The sequence below is a fragment of the Eptatretus burgeri genome, chromosome 4, assembly GCF_056783735.1.
Source record: "Eptatretus burgeri isolate ZD-2024b chromosome 4, Ebu_testis_v1, whole genome shotgun sequence".
In the NCBI taxonomy this organism is placed as follows: domain Eukaryota; kingdom Metazoa; phylum Chordata; class Myxini; order Myxiniformes; family Myxinidae; genus Eptatretus; species Eptatretus burgeri.
Genome location: NC_140964.1, coordinates 82,274,417 through 82,296,211, shown reverse-complemented (window position 1 = coordinate 82,296,211; position 21,795 = coordinate 82,274,417). Strand labels below are relative to the sequence as shown.

Genomic DNA, 21,795 nt, shown 5'->3' with positions numbered 1-21,795 from the left:
TCCCACAAACAGAATTCAAAAAGCTTGCCTAGTTTTGGAGATAATTTTTTAGGCGATTTCCATTAGCGGAGATATTTTGACGTCATAACTTTTTTTTCTTGGAGGAATTTTAAAAATCGGAGATCGTTACTGTCTGCGCAGGGTATTCTTACATATATACGCCAAGTTTCAGGAAGTTTTGATGAAAACTGTAGGCTGTGAAACAAAAAAGTCCACAAGAACAACAATGTGAGTAAGACTTATAGATCCTCCACGAGGATCTAAAAACAGATGGACAGATAAACAGACAAGGGTGAAAACATAATCTATGTTGACCTTCGGTAACGGAGGTAATTGTGCTTATATTATTGGATCTCCTTTTTGCTTGAACAGCACAATTTACTTTGGTGATATAACCAATGACTCCCATTCTGGTAATCTTCCTTTCTACAACAGTGATTGCACTCTCAGTTTGTATGAGATTCTTTATCCTTAATCTTGGTCAAAACTCCCACCGATTTTGTCAATATTTTGACCTGGCCATAGGTTTTTGTGTTATGCTGACTTAATTTATTGCAGTGTTGATTTTGGGAACCTTGAGAACAGCCTCGGAAAAGGACAGCTTCCCTTCAGTTTTAACATGTTGGTTCTGGGCAGTTCTTTGGAATGTTGGGAATCCTCTAAAGGCTGCACTGTGATCCCCAGCACAGTTGGCACAAGACATTTTAGTCCTGGTGCAGTTTCCATATTTGTGGTCTCCATTACATTTGCTGCAGTGTTGTTTGCTCCTCCAGGCTGGAGCAGTATGCCCAAACTTTTGGCACTTGTAACATCTTGGAGGTGTCGAGAAAACTCACTCAGACCAAGCAATGACCAATAGTCTGAGTTGAAATATTTATTGTTACGTGCACGGAGACAGATTTCAGCAGCAAAGTAGAAAATCTGTCTTTCTAGGACAGAACACTCGTTTATATAAAATTTAGTTATGGGCGTTTTCCCACCTGATGAAAAAGCAGGAGGTAAGAAAACAGGGAGTGGTAGCCATCTCATTCTGACAAAGCATAGACCAAGGCTTTGTGAGATCTTAAACAAAAGAACATATCACTCATTGTTCCTCAGTCTCTTAATTAGCAGAACACCATATATGGTTTGTGTGTGAGCATGGGAACACTGGTCACAATGTGCGAGCATGGGAATTCATCTCCCACTCATACGTGGTTTGATTACAAGCAAGCAGTTCAATTCACAGGATAAAGGGCCCCCTAATCCTTAGGGCAGTACATGTTGCAGTTGTGCTCAGGCAGATGTGTGGGCTGCTTCCTCTCTTCAAGGATGTGATAAACATGTTTCGTTTCTAACACAAAAACACTTTCATTTGCCTCAACTCTGGGTCACATATTTTACCCATGATCCTTCTTGGTGAACAACTCCATATATGGCGACAAAATGACTTCACTTAATTACAATGCTTTACAATGGACTTTATACCTTTACAAGTATTTAAAAGCATTTGAAAGCATACAAGAGGAAATGAGTATCATCATCACCTTACACATCAGAAAATGGTTGGTGCAGCATATTATACATTTCACAAGACAGAATTCTTTTTCTTCCACAGGGGGAAGGAATGTTTCAACGTACAGTGAAGGCCTGATAACACAGAAACACTTTCGGAAGTAAGACAGGGTTGCCAAAGGTCAAAACCATCTAATGTGGTTTTGACCTTCAACCCATGCAGTACCGAACAGTAGTGAGACGGCAGGCATCAACAACTCCCACATCAGCTAAATGGCTCTTAACGTCGTCGAGTTCACTGGAGAAAGCAATCCTGTAAGACCTAGGGAGACCTCGGGATCTGACAAGAGACTCGACATCACCAGAAAGAGAGGCGCTCAAAACTGTTTATCGCTTCAGCACTTAAAAAAAAAAAAATAGGCACAATACTCCTGGGCACTCACCTGGTAGAATAATGATACTAAAGAGGAAGTAAACGTGGGACGGAATCTCTCAGACACCATTTTTTTTAATGCTGTGAACAAGTTTTGGTACATCACGAGCAGGGTTGGATTTTCTAATAGGCAACATAGGCCATTGGCCTAAGGCCCACCAGTAACTGGGGGCCCACCGGGAACTTGTGGGTTCTCTGATCGGCCAAGGAGTAGGCTAGTAGGCCCTATAGTAAAATGAATAAAATAAAATAAGGTAACGAAAAATATAACAGTACATTTTTAAATGCCCGTTTCCCACCATCTATCTATCTGTCTATTTGTAGATTATATACATTACGTGTTGTATTTAGTGGACTTCATTGTTATATTACGTGTGTTTTTGTGTTCTTATTTTGTGATATTGGTATCTCTTATACGAGACTTGAACTAATTTATTATTACTTTATGCTTACAGATTATTATTGGAATCTATCTTGGGGATTCTCATGAGATAGATTAATTATGTCGTCCCAGAAGAAATATATGAGTGGCTCACAAAAGAGAAAGTTAAAAGAAACCAAAGCTGCACAACTCCAATCACTTCCAAAGCTGACAACCTTTTAAAAACCAAAACCAAAAGAAGATTCAGAGCCTAGTAACAGTGACGGTAAACTCCCAGGCGATGACCACGACGAAGCAAGGTCAGGTGAGTCACAGTCAGATATCGAGTGAATCAGCAATGGAAGTACAAGTACCACCTGTGATGGAAGCTTCATCCGATTCATCTCAGTTGACCGATATGGAACTAATTGATATGGAACTAATTTGATTAAAAATTATTGATGTGTTACATTATGTTGTAATTCTTTTTTTTTTACATTACAATATTACGATATATATTTTTTGGGGGGAGGGGGGGGCACTGATAAGGTTTGGCCTGGGGCCCACAAGCAAGTAAATCCGGCCCTGATCACGGGTGATGAAGGTTGTGGTCAGGTTTCATCAGAATTGCTTGTGTAGTTTCTGAGAAGAAAGCAAATACCTATTTTGGGGGGCAATCTCCTTAGACCACCTCAGAGCCTGATTTTTTTCAATGTCATGAATAACTTTGGTACATACACGATGATGAACGTTGTGGTAAAGTTTCATCAAAATCCGATGTGAAGTTTCAGGGAAGAAGTTGAAAGTATCTGTGGACGGAAGGACGGACAATATCCCGATGTTCCAGGTGAGTTCGCAAGTGAGAAATGACCACACTGTGGTCACAACCTGCGACGCAAAAAAACAAACCCCAGCAGCGTACAGTCAGCAGAGGCCAACATGCCGAATGTGTTTGGCCCACCAAAAAAACCAAGATGGCAGCCATATCATTTCGTACAGGTGCCATGGTGGGTTGGTGGGTGGAGTCAAGCGACAGATGTGGGTGTGGTCCGGCAGTTGTCTGACCAATGGGTGCACATATCAAAAATCGACCCCAACAATAACAACAGCAATGTGGAGCTTTTGGAGATCTGCAACATGTCGCAGGTAAAGAAAACAAACAAAAAACTTGCATCTGTTTATTCCTACTCTGCTGATACAAGACCGATTCCAGTGCCGTTATTTTGTACCTAATTAATGCCTTCTGCTTGTCCTTAATTGCACTCCATACCTGCCTACTCAACTCAACCACCCTGTCGTCTCTTCCTACCACCAACTTTACGTCTGACTGGAATATTCTTACGCTGTCCAGTGCCCATTTACCCCTTGAATTTTAGCACTTCTTTTTCCTCTTTCGCATCATTGGCTGAGGGTGCGTCTGTGTCACTGATGTAAGTTAAGGCATGAATTTGTAATTTGTTCATGGTTGTAATGCAAAGCAGTTCCTGCGGCTTGATCTGGATCGCGTATGATCTTGCGAGACTCGGGATGCTGCTTCGGCCTTGGATAAAAGCCAGTATCTCACATGGTGTCAGAAGTTAACTGGACCTGCTGCTTTCGAACAAACGACCACCCATAAGGATGGTGTGGCATTTCAGGACTTTGAATACCCGACCATCGACTGGGATGCAGTGGATTTATTACAGCGCATGCGCTGTATACAATTGCACCGAGTTTGAAATGTCCCTGGCGTCTACCACGTCTCCGGTGTCCCTCCGTCCCCCCCCACACGTGCCTCAAGACGGCCAATGACGGCCGTCCGGTAGATGCAGTGCGTAACCTAGACGGAAATGGTGACAATTGACGGAAATACCCGAGTATTTCAATGGAAATTTGTGAAACTAATGTGTTATATATGTGAAAACCATTTAATTTTTTGGAGAATTAACTCGCTTTCGAGACCACGTTCAGTTCGTGTTTGCGGGCTCGCTATCAGAGCTAAATCCAAAACAAAAAGCCAGATGGCTGGGCACGTGGATGGGTGATCACGCCCATGAGGTTTATAAAATGTTCACATGGGAGGACACTGAGATGATCCCTACAAGGTACTCGATCATTTTGAAACGTATGTGCGACCGAGAAAGAACAAGCGGATCGCCCAACACCGGTTCAAGCAATGAGAATAAAAGAGTGAGGAGAACTTTGATAACTTTTAAAAGGACCTGAGGATTATTCTCATGGACTGCGAGTATGCCGATCCTGAGGACATTCTAATAGATGCGATCGTTGATGGCATTTTTTAATCCAGGGTGCGGCAAAGGCTCTGGAAATTGGACAACAGTTTGAGTTGTCTCCTAAGCAAATCCGCATTGTGCGGAATGAAGATAACTACAAACTTGGGGTGTCAGCTATCGCAGCTCAGTGCAAATCACATCGCAAGTCTTATGCCTCGTCATCGCAGTTGCAAGCATTTAAAGCATGCGGTAGATGTGGCAAGGATGAGCGGCATTTGTGAAACCAAGGGAAATGTCCTGCAGTCGGCTCCACCTGTTCCTATTGCAAACGCCCGAACCATTGGATGTTGGTCTGCCGTAGGCAACAGCGACTGGGCAAAACACTCCTCGTCGATGCTGGAGAAAACGAGGAACAACTACCTGAAGGCAATTCGGAGGTTCTTCGAATATACAAGGTTGACAACATCGGCACTCTGGCAGATGACAAATGGTCTCAGCCTGTCAGAGTCAATAGCATTGCGAACATTACCTTCTGCATTGATACAGGGACAAGGTGCAATATACTTACACTCAGGGATTTTCAAAGACGACCAGTTAACACTGAACTTCACAAGGCGAAGAGAACCCTGAGAACGTACTCCAACCACATCATTCGACCAGTTGCTTCGATGGATCTTTCCCTAGAATTTGAGGAGAGGTCTTAATAGCTTCATGCGAGCTGGTCAATCGGGATCAGGAGAACGTGATATCGGGGGAGACCGCTGAGAACCTTGGCTTCATTGCTCGACTGAGTTCCCTGTTTGGGGTTCAGTCAGTGGATGATGAATCAGTTCCACCAGAGCTATGAGGTTTTCCTGATATCATCGGTACTTCAGGTACCCTACCAGGGGTCTACCAAATCAAAATACACCCAACAGCCAATGGGGTTGTACATGCTGTACGTCAGCAACCCGCTGCGCTAATGCCTCGGATCATCGATGAATTAAACAACATGGTAGATAACCGCTTCATAACTCCGGTGGAGGAGCCAACCGAATGGGTCAGCTCAATGGTAGCTGCAGTTTGCAATGGCAAGCTAAGAATATGTTTGGATCCTAGAGATCTCAACAAGGCCATTAAACGTTAACATTATCCCTTGAAGACGGTTGAAGAGGTGGTCTCGAACATACAAGCCAACTTATTCTCAGTCTTGGATGCAAAGAGTGGGTTTCTACAGATTCTCCTGGATGAGGAGTCATCAAAAATGACGACCTTCAATGCACCGATGGTGCATTGTTTTTGGTGCATGCACCGATGGTGGTCGTTTTCGTTGGCTGAGGCTACTATTGGGATTGAAATTTGCCCCAGAAATATGTCAGCGTATCATGGATCAAATGTTGGATGGAATTATTGGAGCCACAACGATCATGGACGATATCTTGACTGCAAGATGAGACCGAGATCATCACGACAGCATTTTAAAGCAAGTCTTGGAGAGGGCTACATCGTACAACCTCAAATTGAACATGAAAAAAATGCAAAGTTCGCCAAAAGGAGGTTCGGTATGTCTAACATCTACTTACTGTGATGGACTCAAGCCTGACCCTTCAAGAATTGAAGCCCTCCGTAATATGCTTATTCCACGGAATAAAGTGGACATGAGGAATTTCATTGGATTTGTTGCTTACCTGGCTAAATTTATTTCACAACTGAGTAAAGTCAATGCACCACTTCGAGCTTTACTGAGAGCTGATAGTATTTTTGACTGGCAACCTGCACAGTACCAAGCTTTCCATAAACTATTGGATCTCTGCTGTCAGCAGCCTGTACTGAGATGCGTTGATGTGAAGGTCAGGGTCAGGTATGGGAGCATGTGCCAGAACAGCGCGTCGCTGCGTCCACTTTCCGCCGGTACTCCAGGGGTCTCCGTCTGGCCATCCCCCAGGCAGATGCCAGGCCCATCCCCATCTCCTTGAGATGATGGTCAACCTGCTGCAACCACGAGGCATGTGGTCGGCCCACTGGCCTCCTCCACTCATGAGACTCCCTCGCTGAGAGAATCTGGTGAGCAGGATCAGCGTCAGGAAAACGAGCCACATGCCCATACAGCCACAACTGACGCTCACGGACTATGCAGGTAACAAATCTCATCCGAGTCTCTCTCAGAAACCGCTCGTTGGACACAAAATCCAACCAGCGATAGCCAAGGATTCTCCGAAGAGACCTGGTACCAAAGAAATTAAGTCTCCGTCTCAGATCCTTGGTCAGAGTCCAAGTCTCGCATCCATAGAGCAAGACTGGAAGTACCAAGGACCTGAAGACTCGGACTTTCGTCCTCCCGCACAGGTACCGGTAGCGCCACACCCCATGATCCAGTGAATCCATGACTCCCCAGGCCCGACCCAGACGTCTATTGACCTCTGACTCACAGCCAGCAGAGACATGAATATCACTGCCATGGTAAGTGAATCTCTCCACGACCTCAACATCCTCACCACAAACAGACACAGACAGGACAGCAGCATCCAAGATGTCACCGAAAGCCTGGATCTTAGTTTTGACCCAAGAAACCCGTAATCCCAGCGGCTCCGACTCCTCTTTCAGCACCTCGAGGGCCCCCAAAAGGATATCTAAAGTCTCCGCAAATATGACTGCATCATCTGCAAAGTCAAGGTCCGAGATCTTGACATTCCCAAACAATGCACCGCAGCTTGATCTCTCCGACATCCTCCCTAAAATCCAGTCCATGCAAGTGCTGAAAAGTGTGGGGGCCAGTACACACCCCTGACGAACTCCAGTAACAACTGGAAATAAGTCAGAGATGGTACCACCACACTTCACAGCACTCTCAGTACCAGAGTAGAGTTCAGACATCAGATCGATCAGTTTTGGTGGCACCCCACGAAGACCAAGAATCCTCCAGAGGACATCCGATTCACTGAATCGAACGCTTTACAGAGATAAACATAGGCTGCAAGCAGCCCCTGCCAAAACTCTCGTCTGCATTCGGTGAGAACACGAAGGGAAGGATACGGTCAATCGTTGACCTCTTTGGTGTAAAACCTGACTGCTCTGGACGCTGGTGCTCAAGCAGATGGTGGCGAACCTTATCAAGAATTATCCGAGCAAAGACCTTGCCGGACACTGAGAGCAGCGTCACCGCTCGGTAGTTGTTGCAGTCTTGGCGATCACCCTTCCCTTTCCAGAGAGGGACAACAAGGCCCCTCTTCCAGTCAGTTGGGATGATGCCAGTGTTCCAGGCAGAGCACAAAACTGCATGCAACGACACGAGTGCAGCATTTCCATCAGCATTGAGAAGTTCAGAAGGTGAGATGTGAAGGCACCAGTAGAGATCCATGCAGATGCAAGTCAAAGCAGTCTCGGTGGTGTATTAATGTAGGAGGGGAAGCCGGTTGTATAAACTTTGCGATCCCCCTCGGAGGTGGAACAACGGCATGCTCAAATTGAAAAATAAATGCTTGCAATCCTCCATGCCTGTATGAAATTCCACTGCTACATAGTTGGCAAGACAGTGACTGTATTTACGGATCACAATCCACTTCAAGAGATTTTCAAAAAAACGCTTCTGTGTGTTCCCATGCATCTGCAGAGGATGCTGTTACGTCTGCAGTGGTACGATCTCAAGGTAGTGTATTGAAGTGGCAAAAGCATACAGCTACCAGATACACTATCTCATGCTTATCAGACTCACCAGTTGTCAGGACAAGAAGTCAATCTGGAGCAGGTTTCCATGTTAGACTTCATCTCCATCACCAAGGAGAGATATGTCCAGCTGAAGGATTGTATTGGACAGACTTGACAAGAGTTACAACTTCTGTTGGACGTGATCCACACTGGATGGCCCAGCTATCGAAACGAAGTGCCCATTCCATTGAGACCATACTGGGATTCAAAGAGCGAGTTAGGTGTCTCTAATGGAATTATCTATAAAGGTATGCATAGAGTAGTGCCTCCTAGTCTCCGTCAGCACATGCTCTCCATCAAACACAGCTCTCACCTTGGGATTGTAATGTACAAACAGTGTGCTCAAGAAGTGCTCTATTGGCCAACAATGAACCAACAGATCGAAGAGGCAGTGAAAAACTGCACTACATGTGCAGTTTACCAAAATAAGCTTCCTCCAGAACAGTTCATACCGACACAGATTCCAGATTTACCATTCAACCAGGTCGCCGTGGAACGATTCGAGTTTGTGTCAAAACAATACATTTTGGTTGTCGATTATTATTCGAAATTTCTAGAGGTATGTGAGCTCAAGGATATGAGAAGCTGCACAACGATTGATGCTCGAAAATCCATCTTTCATACACATATGGTATACCTGAGGGTCTTCGGAGCGACAATGCATCCTTGTTAGTGTCTAAAGAGTTCACTTCGTTCAGTTTTGATTACGACATTAACCAAACTACTTCCACAGCCCTCGATTTGCTCGTGCTAACGGTGAAGCTGAAAGAGCATTGCAAACTGTCAAAAGAATTGTGGAAGAAAGCGGAGGACAAACATCTGGCTTTGTTAGACTACCGCACCACTCCCCGAGAAGGACTACACTTGTCGCCTGCACAGCTGTTGATGGGTAAAAGGCCACATAAAAAGTTGCCTGCAAAGTGCAGCTTACTTGTACCAAAACCCTACAGCTTTCAGGAGATTAAACGGCATTTTGACATGGAAAAGACCAAGCAAAAGTTCTATCATGACCGAGTAGCACAAGAGTGGCCACCTTTTAAGGGTTGGCAAGTACGTATGGAACCGCTTCCTGGCACGAGAAAATGGGTTCCTGGTGAAATCATACAAAAACACGCATCCCCTAGGTCCTACGTGCTCCAAGCAGGAAACCGTTTGTTCCGCAGGAATCGCCAACATCTCCAATCTTCAAACAAGCTGGCCAACCACACTGGCTATGTGTGCAAACCAGAGATGGGAAAATCGGGCGATGATGAACACAGAGATACTGTTACGAATCTGGCAGCCATGAGCACTCAACATTCATGTCCCCATAGCTCAGTTATTTCGTTAAATAAATGTGGATAGATAGCTCCCTTTCCCCTGTGTCTAATGGGAATTAAGTGTACGTGCGCTGCAAAGTTGCTTTATAGTCAGGTCTTTGAATCCTTAGATCCAACAAACCAACCACCCTCCACTGAACTAGCGCTTTACAGCGTGTTCACATTCACAGCCCCTCCACTGAACTAGCGCTTTACAGCGTGTTCACATTTACAGCTCCTCCACTGAACTTGCGCTTTACAGCGTGTCCACATTCATAGCTCCTCCACTGAACTAGCGCTTTACAGTGCGTTCCCATTCGCAGCTCCTCCACTGAACTAGCGCTTTACAGCGCATTCACATTCACAGCCCCTCCACTGAACTAGCGCTTTACAGCGTGTTCCCATCCACAGCTCCTCCACTGAACTAGCGCTTTACAGCGTGTTCACATTCACAGCCCCTCCACTGAACAGGCGCTTTACAGCGTGTTCCCATCCACAGCTCCTCCACTGAACTAGCGCTTTACAGCGTGTTCACATTCACAGCTCCTCCACTGAACTAGCACTTTACAGCGTGTTCCCATCCACAGCTCCTCCACTGAACTAGCGCTTTACAGCGTGTTCACATTCACAGCCCCTCCACTGAACTAGCGCTTTACAGCGTGTTCACATTTACAGCTCCTCCACTGAACTTGCGCTTTACAGCGTGTTCACATTCATAGCTCCTCCACTGAACTAGCGCTTTACAGTGCGTTCCCATTCACAGCTCCTCCACTGAACTAGCGCTTTACAGTGCATTCACATTCACAGCCCCTCCACTGAACTAGCGCTTTACAGCGTGTTCCCATCCACAGCTCCTCCACTGAACTAGTGCTTTACAGCGTGTTCACATTCACAGCCCCTCCACTGAACTAGCGCTTTACAGCGTGTTCCCATCCACAGCTCCTCCACTGAACTAGCGCTTTACAGCGCGTTCACATTCACAGCCCCTCCACTGAACTAGCGCTTTACAGCGTGTTCACATTCACAGCCCCTCCACTGAACTAGCGCTTTACAGCGCGTTCACATTCACAGCTCCTCCACTGAACTAGCGCTTTACAGCGCGTTCACATTCACAGCCCCTCCACTGAACTAGCGCTTTACAGCGTGTTCCCATCCACAGCTCCTCCACTGAACTAGCGCTTTGCAGCGCGTTCACATTCACAGCCCCTCCACTGAACTAGCGCTTTACAGCGTGTTCACATCCACAGCCTCTCCACTGAACTAGCGCTTTACAGCGTGTTCACATTCACAGATCCTCCACTGAACTAGCGCTTTACAGCGCGTTCCCATTCACAGCTCCTCCACTGAACTAGCGCTTTACAGCGTGTTCCAATCCACAGCTCCTCCACTGAACTAGCGCTTTACAGCGCGTTCACAATCACAGCTCCTCCACTGAACTAGCGCTTTACAGCGCGTTCACATTCACAGCTCCTCCACTGAACTAGCGCTTTACAGCGTGTTCACATTCACAGCTCTCCACTGAACTAGCGCTTTACAGCGCGTTCCCATCCACAGCTCCTCCACTGAACTAGCGCTTTACAGCGTGTTCACATTCACAGCTCCTCCACTGAACTAGCGCTTTACAGCGCGTTCACATTCACAGCTCCTCCACTGAACTAGCGCTTTACAGCGCGTTCACATTCACAGCTCCTCCACTGAACTAGCGCTTTACAGCGTGTTCACATTCACAGCTCCTCCACTGAACTAGCGCTTTACAGCGTGTTCACATTCACAGCTCCTCCACTGAACTAGCGCTTTACAGCGTGTTCACATTCACAGCTCCTCCACTGAACTAGCACTTTACAGCGTGTTCCCATCCACAGCTCCTCCACTGAACTAGCGCTTTACAGCGTGTTCACATTCACAGCCCCTCCACTGAACTAGCACTTTACAGCGTGTTCACATTCACAGCTCCTCCACTGAACTAGCGCTTTACAGCGTGTTCACATTCACAGCTCCTCCACTGAACTAGCGCTTTACAGCGTGTTCACATTCACAGCTCCTCCACTGAACTAGCGCTTTACAGCGTGTTCACATTCACAGCTCCTCCACTGAACTAGCGCTTTACAGCGTGTTCACATTCACAGCTCCTCCACTGAACTAGCGCTTTACAGCGTGTTCACATTCACAGCTCCTCCACTGAACTAGCACTTTACAGCGTGTTCCCATCCACAGCTCCTCCACTGAACTAGCGCTTTACAGCGTGTTCACATTCACAGCCCCTCCACTGAACTAGCACTTTACAGCATGTTCCCATTCACAGCTCCTCCACTGAACTAGCACTTTACAGCGTGTTCCCATTTACAGCCCCTCCACTGAACTAGCGCTTTACAGCGTGTTCCCATCCACAGATCCTCCACTGAACTAGCGCTTTACAGCGCGTTCCCATTCACAGCTCCTCCACTGAACTAGCGCTTTACAGCGTGTTCCAATCCACAGCTCCTCCACTGAACTAGCGCTTTACAGCGCGTTCACATTCACAGCTCCTCCACTGAACTAGCGCTTTACAGCGCGTTCACATTCACAGCTCTCCACTGAACTAGCGCTTTACAGCGCGTTCCCATCCACAGCTCCTCCACTGAACTAGCGCTTTACAGCGTGTTCACATTCACAGCTCCTCCACTGAACTAGCACTTTACAGCGTGTTCCCATCCACAGCTCCTCCACTGAACTAGCGCTTTACAGCGTGTTCACATTCACAGCCCCTCCACTGAACTAGCACTTTACAGCGTGTTCCCATTCACAGCTCCTCCACTGAACTAGCGCTTTACAGCGTGTTCACATTCACAGCTCCTCCACTGAACTAGCGCTTTACAGCGTGTTCACATTCACAGCTCCTCCACTGAACTAGCACTTTACAGCGTGTTCCCATCCACAGCTCCTCCACTGAACTAGCGCTTTACAGCGTGTTCACATTCACAGCCCCTCCACTGAACTAGCACTTTACAGCATGTTCCCATTCACAGCTCCTCCACTGAACTAGCACTTTACAGCGTGTTCCCATTTACAGCCCCTCCACTGAACTAGCGCTTTACAGCGTGTTCCCATCCACAGCTCCTCCACTGAACTAGCGCTTTACAGCGCGTTCACATTCACAGCTCCTCCACTGAACTAGCACTTTCCAGCGTGTTCCCATCCACAGCTCCTCCACTGAACTCGCCCTTTACAGCGTGTTCACATTCACAGCTCCTCCACTGAACTAGCACTTTACAGCGTGTTCACATTCACAGCTCCTCCACTGAACTAGCGCTTTCCAGCGTGTTCCCATTCACAGCTCCTCCACTGAACTAGCACTTTACAGCGTGTTCCCATCCACAGCTCCTCCACTGAACTCGCCCTTTACAGCGTGTTCACATTCACAGCTCCTCCACTGAACTAGCACTTTACAGCGTGTTCCCATCCACAGCTCCTCCACTGAACTAGCACTTTACAGCGTGTTCCCATCCACAGCTCTCCACTGAACTAGCGCTTTACAGTGTGTTCCCATTCACAGCTCCTCCACTGAACTAGTGCTTTACAGCGTGTTCACATTCACAGCTCCTCCACTGAACTAGCACTTTACAGCGTGTTCCCATCCACAGCTCCTCCACTGAACTAGCGCTTTACAGCGTGTTCACATTCACAGCTCCTCCACTGAACTAGCGCTTTACAGCGTGTTCACATTCACAGCTCCTCCACTGAACTAGCGCTTTACAGCGTGTTCACATTCACAGCTCCTCCACTGAACTAGCGCTTTACAGCGTGTTCACATTCACAGCTCCTCCACTGAACTAGCGCTTTACAGCGTGTTCACATTCACAGCTCCTCCACTGAACTAGCACTTTACAGCGTGTTCCCATCCACAGCTCCTCCACTGAACTAGCGCTTTACAGCGTGTTCACATTCACAGCTCCTCCACTGAACTAGCACTTTACAGCGTGTTCCCATCCACAGCTCCTCCAGTGAACTAGCGCTTTACAGCGTGTTCATATTCACAGCTCCTTCACTGAACTAGCGCTTTACAGCGCGTTCACATTCACAGCTCCTCCACTGAACTAGCGCTTTACAGCGCGTTCACATTCACAGCTCCTCCACTGAACTAGCGCTTTACAGCGCGTTCACATTCACAGCTCTCCACTGAACTAGCGCTTTACAGTGCGTTCACATTCACAGCTCCTCCACTGAACTAGCGCTTTACAGTGCGTTCACATTCACAGCTCCTCCACTGAACTAGCGCTTTACAGTGCGTTCCCATCCACAGCTCCTCCACTGAACTAGCGCTTTACAGCGTGTTCACATTCACAGCTCCTCCACTGAACTAGCGCTTTACAGCGTGTGCCCATTCACAGCTCCTCCACTGAACTAGCACTTTACAGCGCGTTCACATTCACAGCTCCTCCACTGAACTAGCGCTTTACAGTGCGTTCCCATTCACAGCTCCTCCACTGAACTAGCCCTTTACAGCACGTTCACATTCACAGCTCCTCCACTGAACTAGCGCTTTACAGCACGTTCACATTCACAGCTCTCCACTGAACTAGCGCTTTACAGTGCGTTCCCATCCACAGCTCCTCCACTGAACTAGCGCTTTACAGCGTGTTCACATTCACAGCTTCTCCACTGAACTAGCACTTTACAGCGTGTTCCCATCCACAGCTCCTCCACTGAACTAGCGCTTTACAGCGTGTTCCCATCCACAGCTCCTCCACTGAACTAGCACTTTACAGCGTGTTCACATTCACAGCTTCTCCACTGAACTAGCACTTTACAGCGCGTTCACATTCACAGCCCCTCCACTGAACTAGCGCTTTACAGCGTGTTCACATTCACAGCCCCTCCACTGAACTAGCGCTTTACAGCGTGTTCCCATTCACAGCTCCTCCACTGAACTAGCGCTTTACAGCGTGTTCCAATCCACAGCTCCTCCACTGAACTAGCGCTTTACAGCGCGTTCACATTCACAGCTCCTACACTGAACTAGCGCTTTACAGCGTGTTCACATTCACAGCTCCTCCACTGAACTAGCGCTTTACAGCGCGTTCACATTCACAGCTCCTACACTGAACTAGCGCTTTACAGCGCGTTCCCATTCACAGCTCCTCCACTGAACTAGCGCTTTACAGCGCGTTCCAATCCACAGCTCCTCCACTGAACTAGCGCTTTACAGCGCGTTCACATTCACAGCTCCTCCACTGAACTAGCGCTTTACAGTGCGTTCCTATCCACAGCTCCTCCACTGAACTAGCGCTTTACAGCGTGTTCACATTCACAGCTCCTCCACTGAACTCGCACTTTACAGCGTGTTCCCATCCACAGCTCCTCCACTGAACTCGCACTTTACAGCGTGTTCACATTCACAGCTCCTCCACTGAACTAGCGCTTTACAGCGTGTTCACATTCACAGCTCCTCCACTGAACTAGCACTTTACAGCGCGTTCACATTCACAGCTCCTCTACTGAACTAGCACTTTACAGCGCGTTCACATTCACAGCTCCTCCACTGAACTAGCGCTTTACAGCGCGTTCACATTCACAGCTCCTCCACTGAACTAGCGCTTTACAGCGTGATCACATTCACAGCTCCTCCACTGAACTAGCGCTTTACAGCGTGTTCACATTCAGAGCTCCTCCACTGAACTAGCGCTTTACAGCGTGTGCCCATCCACAGCTCCTCCACTGAACTGGCGCTTTACAGCGTGTTCACATTCACAGCTCCTCCACTGAACTAGCGCTTTACAGCGTGTTCACATTCACAGCCCCTCCACTGAACTAGCGCTTTACAGCGTGATCACATTCACAGGTCCTCCACTGAACTAGCGCTTTACAGCGTGTTCACATCCACAGCTCCCCCACTGAACTAGCGCTTTACAGCGTGATCACATTCACAGGTCCTCCACTGAACTAGCGCTTTACAGCGTGTTCACATCCACAGCTCCCCCACTGAACTGGCGCTTTACAGCATGTTCACATTCACAGCTCCTCAACTGAACCAGCACTTTAGAGCGTGTTCCGATTCACGACTCCTCTACTGAACTAGCACTTTACAGCGTGTTCCGATTCACGACTCCTCCACTGAACTAGCGCTTTACAGAGCGTTACGATTCACGACTCCTCCACTGAACGAGTGCTTTACCAGGCTCTCCTTGCTGTCCAATCAGGAGCGAACAGCGCGTCGACACACCTGATCCCTGTCCAACCAAGCGCGCATAGTGCGTCCGACACCGAGGCTTCACCCCCTCTCAGGGAGCGGATAAAAGACCAGGCTCCCTTTGGAGGTGTCATGTTGTTCGGGTTCGAGTTCGTGTTCATGATCGTGTTGGCATCGGAGCCTGGCTGTGTGTCAGAGCCTGAGGAGGATCATTTGCTTCACCTGCCTCGTTGCCTCCTCGCTTGCTTTTGCCGATCGTGCTGGCGTCTGCCGCTCCACTCCTGGTGCCTTCGTCCTTGATGCCACGTGAATGCTGCGGGTTTGAGTCCCACCACTGAGCCAGATTGTCGAAGACCGCACGAGGCGGAGAGGTCCAAACACAGGCTCTGGTCTCACATTTCCTCGAGCTGGAAGCCTTCAATAAAGACCCGACGGGGTCCATTTCTTTGGGTGTGTGTCTATGTGTTGGCCCGTCTCTTAAGTAGAACTGTTAAGTGCTTTTGCTCATTGTATATTGCCTGCCTGATATTCGGATGACTCTGCCCTTACGTGCTTCCCGCCCCACTTATTATTGTAATAAATTTCCCTATTGTCGAATGTCCCAGCTCGTTCCCTGTCATTTCTTTTATTGGCTTAGCACAGTGCGTGTTGAGAAATGGCGAGACAGTAAATTGTGCATTTGGACCGACAGGCTTTGGTGACCATCCACTCGGGTTAAACATGGTTCGGGCACGGTAACGGCTCGTTCCGCTCGAGGTCTGTCGAGGGTGTCAATTCCCCGGTAGCTTTGCCGCGTGGGTAATTAAGTATATTGAAATTTGGCAATTGACCCTACCCTAGGTGGTCAAATTATTGGCGATTCATGATCCTGTAAGGGACCTGTGCCTTTCGGACTTATCCGAGGGTCACGACCTAAATTCCGGTGTGTTCGGTGGAGCCGACTCTACTGCTCTCTCTAGCGGTCGTGCTCGCCACCGATACCCGGCACCACAACAATACTTCCTCCCGTTCTTTCGCCAGCAATGGTGATCACTGCAATGTTTCTCCTTTGCCCCCTTCCCCTTTGAGATGTATCAGTAGTTTATGATAATGCATGCATACATGGGTGCACCGGGGCACGGTTAAGCAGAGTCATGTGACCCGTCCATGTTCTGTGCTGTGCTGTGTTGTGTCCGTGTCCGAATTAAACCTGTTGTTCCCACTTCAGAGCCTTCGTCCCTGTCTATTGCGTACATTACAGTGGCGACGAGGATGTCTTAGTGCATCTGCATATTGCAAGAATACGCAGTGGGGGATGATTGGGGAGACAATATCGATTGTCTGAAGCAGTACTTTGTGGCAAACAAAATGGACACCGATGAGGACGCTGAAAGGCAGCGAGCTGTATTACTGACTGTATACGGCGCCCCGACGTACAACCTCAAGGCCCAGTTACACCTTGACGTTTTAGCCAGGAATGGCAACGTATAAAAATGCACGTAAAACGTTGGCGTACGCTGAAGTTTTGAGTTTTTTTTTTTAAGTTTTGGTCGTATTCATAACGTGTTGGTCGTATGCATAACGTATTAGTAACGGGCACAGAATGTTTCGTTGTGTTAAAGGTAACTTATACCAACGAATGCTTAGCCTGTTGTTGGCGTTCACAACCTATGCCCAACGATAGTTTAACTTAGTCATAGTGCGCTGCACGTATCGCCGACGAACTCGTGGCGTTCTCTGTTAAAAACCTGCCGCTCGCCGATTTAAATCATAACCGCCTGAAAATCGGAAGTGTCAACATCGCAGTCACACCTTGACGATTTAGCCAGCGTATGCCGACCTATGAAAAATGTGTCTAAAACGCTGGGACACGTCGAATACGGTATAGGTAAGTTGTGTATACGTTAGGAGCACAATGAAAAACAATGAAGTACGCTGGCATATTACGTGGTACGTCTCGTACGTCGTGAAATTTCAAGCATGCTGAAAATTTTACGACGTACTCGACGTACGGCTCACAAGTTCCGCATACGCTGGCGTAAGTTCTCGGCACGCTCCGCAATCGTTTACACACGTCGGCCACACGTTACTTGTAAGTCGAAACACGTCGAGGTAATGTTTAGCATACCTGAAACTTAATTTTTAACCTACGAGTAGTGTGCTTTAAACCTATGAGTAGCGTGCTTTGAACCTATGTGTAACGTATCTCAAATGCACATTGGCGTATGTAGACGAATTTGATTGACGTCTTCCGGACGACCACAGAACTTACTGAACGTGTTTCTAACTTACAGCTACCGTATATTGGCGTATTGGCAGCATTTAGGGGAATTGGTATATACAAATGGGCTTCACAGGAGGAACCCATCAGTGTTCCAGACTCCATGTTGAGTAGATGTCAATGTCAGTAGCAGTGGCAGTAGCAGTAGTAGTAGTTCGAGAGAATTTAGTGATGTCGATGTTATTCGTAGTAGTAGTAGTAGTTCGAGAGAATTTAGTGTTGTCAATGTTAGTAGTAGTAGTATTAGTATTAGTAGTAGCAGTAGTAGTGGCAGTAAGTTCGAGAGAATTTAGTGATGTCGATGTTTGTAGTAGTAGTAGTAGTAGTAGTTCGAGAGAATTTACTGATCTCGATGTTGGTAGTAGTAGTAGTAGTACTTTCAAGTAACGTGTTGCAAAGTGTGAACAACGTTCGTGTAGCGTGCTTACAAAACGTTACTCATAGGTTAGAAATAAGTTTCGGGTACGCTAAACATTACCTCGACGTGTTTCGACTTATGAGTAACTTACAAGTAACTTGTTTCAACGTGTGTCAACGATCGCATAACGTGCCTACAACTTATGGCCAGCGTAGCGGAACGTGTGAGTCATACGCCAGCATACTTCGTAAAATTTCAAGCATGAAAAATTCGAGGAAAACCCAAAAGTTCAATGTTTAAAGCCAGCGTACTACCACTTATGGCAGTGTTTTTCAGCGTGGTCTTAACACATACAAAACTTACCCATAACGTATTCGACATGTACCAGCGTTTTACACAAATTTTCCAAAAATCGGCATAAGCTGGCTAAAACGTCAAGGTGTGACTGGGCCTTCATCAAAGATCTTCTTGCGCCAGTCAAACCTTCTGACAAGTCGTATGAAGTGCTCGTCAATCTCGTGAAAAGACATTATCACCCGGTAAGATCGTCTCGAGATATAAATTTTATATCCAACATCGTCCAATATGGTCAGTCAGCATTTGAGTTTGTGGCTATTTATGCCGATTTGTCGAACATTGTGAGTTTACAGATAAACTCGAAGAGATGTTACGTGATTTCTTTATAAAAAAGCATCATTAACGACTCAATTATTTGGAAATTCCCTACTGAATCCGACTTCAATTTGGCCAAAGTCATGGAAATAGCCACTGCGTGTATGCAAACTGTCGAGAGCCTGCTTGTGATCTCTAACAAGTCAAAAGTTATCCAGCAGGACCCATCGCTTAACAAGGTAACCTTTGGCTACAAGCAAAAGTGTTTTACAAGCCACCAAATTCACCTCCACCTCCTGACATTTCTGAATCCACCCGGAAGGTTGGGGTAACTTGTTGGCATTATGGTGGTTATCATCAAGTTTTTCAATGTCAGTACAGGAATTATACCTGTGACAACTGTGATAAACGGAGACACTTGAAGTGTCATTGGTCTCAATCCAAGTCGAAGAACTTGTCTCCTTATCACATTGGGGTGAACCCTGATGCAGCGGACGATAGGTCACAGAGCACAGCCTACAGCCGAGAGTCAAGTGAGGAACTTCATGAGGTTTTCTCTGTTGGAACAAAGAGCTTCGATGCTCCAATTATAGTTGATGTAACAATCGATAAGATCCTGATAAGGATGGAAGTTGATACCGGCGCTTCCAGATCAATTATGAGCGAGAGCAAATTAATCTCCATCTGCCCTCCAGCCTGTATCTACTGACTTGAGAACATACACCAAGGAGGTGGTTCCTGTAGTTGGCTCAGCTAACGTAACTGTAGGATATGGAAACAGCACTCATGTCCTTCCACTACAGATAGTGCGTGGAGAAGGACCAACCCTCTTAGGCCAAGATTGGTTCGGAATAATCAGATTTAATTGGAGTGATATTGTTACGAATTTGGAAGCCTTGTGCACACAGACAGACAGCCGTCCCCGTAGCTTAGTTATTTCGATAAGTATGTGTTTCTAGTTAGAATCCATCCCCTGTGTCTAATGGGAATGAAGTGTACGTGCGCTGCGCAGTTATCTGATAGATAGGATTTTTACATCACCTTCACTGACAACAGCACCTTCGTTCCATCCTGACGCCATAACGCTCACGGTGGGCGGAGTTCAAAAGGGCCTGGCCTCTCTTTCGCCCAATCAGGGAGATGCGAGCGAGTTCCCCGGCGGTCGGCCAATGAGCACAGCCCACGCAGGACCATATTGCTCTCCCTGTTTGAGGGGCGGTCCACTGTGACGCCCCCCCGACCAATCACGGGGATGACCGATTTCCCCCGGCGAATGAGGGGCGCAGTGATGTGAGACATGCCCCCCCCCGAGTCCGGGGGGAGAAGAAATAGACAGACGGCGCGGTCATCGAGTCAGTCTACGCTGGTTCTTCTGGTTGCGTCCTGCCGCTGAGTCTACGCTGGTTCTTCTGGTCTCGTCCTGCCACTGGGTCTACGCTGGTTCTTCTGGTCTCGTCCTGCCGCTGAGTCTGCGCTGGTCTCATCTTGCCGCTGGGTCTGGTCTGATCTCATCTCGTCGCTGGCGCTGGTCTGAGTCTGGCTGCCCTGGTCGCCTAAGCACGACACATCTGCCCCCCTACAAACCTGCCGGTAATGTTCAAGCCGAACGTGCTGTTCAGATCATCAAGAATGGTCTAAGCCATGTCAAGGAAGGCTCCATTCAATCTCGTCCAGCTCGTGTGTTGCTCAACGACCGCACCAGACCACATCAAACCACCGGTCGCTCACCTGTCAAGCTTCTGATGGGTCGTGAATTAACAACACGGTTATCATTAGTGCACCCGGACGTAACGGTCCAGGTCGAAAATAACAAGTATCAACAGATACATCATAACGACCAAACGTCTGGATACCGCAACTTCCAGATCAATGATCCTGTGTACGTGTTGAACTCCGGATGTAGAACCAAGTGGTTATCTGGCATCATTATCGATAACATTGGTGAGATGATGTTTCTTGTGAAGTTGTGTGATGGTAGATGTATGCGTAAACATGTTGACCAACTCAGGTTACGTTGTGGGCAGCCAAACATTGAACCGGCTCAAGTGCCTTTGTCACCCACTCCTGTATAAACACCACCTGCGTGTGAACCTGAGGTGTTTCCTCATGAAAGCTTTTCACCCATCAATGTACCTGAACTCCTTCCCGACCCTGTACCCCCTTATTGAGAAGCCCACAGCAGTCGCAAGCAAGGACAGCCCTCCACTAGCCCTAAGATCAGCTCGTGTCTGTAAACCTCCTGAGCGTCTTGATTTTTTTTAAAAGGAGGGCGGGGGAGGGGAAAGATGAGATGTATCAGTAGTTTATGATAATGTATGCACACATGGGTGCACAGGGGCGTGGTTAAGCAGAGTCATGTGACCCTCCCATGTTCTGATGCTGTGCTGTGTCCGTGTCCGAATTAAACCAGTTGTTTCCACTTCACTCTTCGTCCCTGTCTATCGAGTACATTACACCCTTCTAATACATATCCTTTGCCCCCTTTTTGCCCCCCACTGTTGTGCTGGATTAACAGCTTTATGAGCCTTTTCCTTCGACGACTCGCTCAGGCCATGTTGTAAAACCGTCGGACAAACAGAATCCTTCATTTGCCTCGATTGTGTGTGTGTGTGTGTGTGTGTGTGTGTGTGTGTGTGTGTGTGTGTGTGTGTGTGTGTGTGTGTGTGTGTGTGTGTGTGTGTGTGTGTGTGTGTGTGTGTGTGTGTGTGTGGGGGGGGGGGGGTTGCGATGTGTGAGTTTTTTATTACTGTTGTTATTACTAGTGCGGGCCCGTACGTGTGGGCCCGTACGTGCAAAAAAAAGAAGAAGAAGAATTGCGACGTCAATGGTGACGTCATAGCACCGTGTCCTGTCATTGGTTGGCAAATAAATGTCCGTAACTTGGGAACCGCTTGTCTGATTAATATCAAACCCTGA

At 47.5% G+C, this 21,795-nt stretch overlaps 1 long non-coding RNA gene across 1 annotated transcript in view; it reads right to left on the bottom strand.

Moving 5' to 3' along the window:
• Window positions 1–893: 893 nt before the first annotated feature.
• LOC147028531 (uncharacterized) overlaps window positions 894–21,795 on the bottom strand; it is a 31,133-nt gene continuing 10,231 nt past the window's right edge. The window contains exon 4 of the long non-coding RNA XR_015057599.1: window positions 894–1,333. This is a non-coding gene — a long non-coding RNA (uncharacterized LOC147028531). The remainder of the gene's footprint in view (window positions 1,334–21,795) is intronic.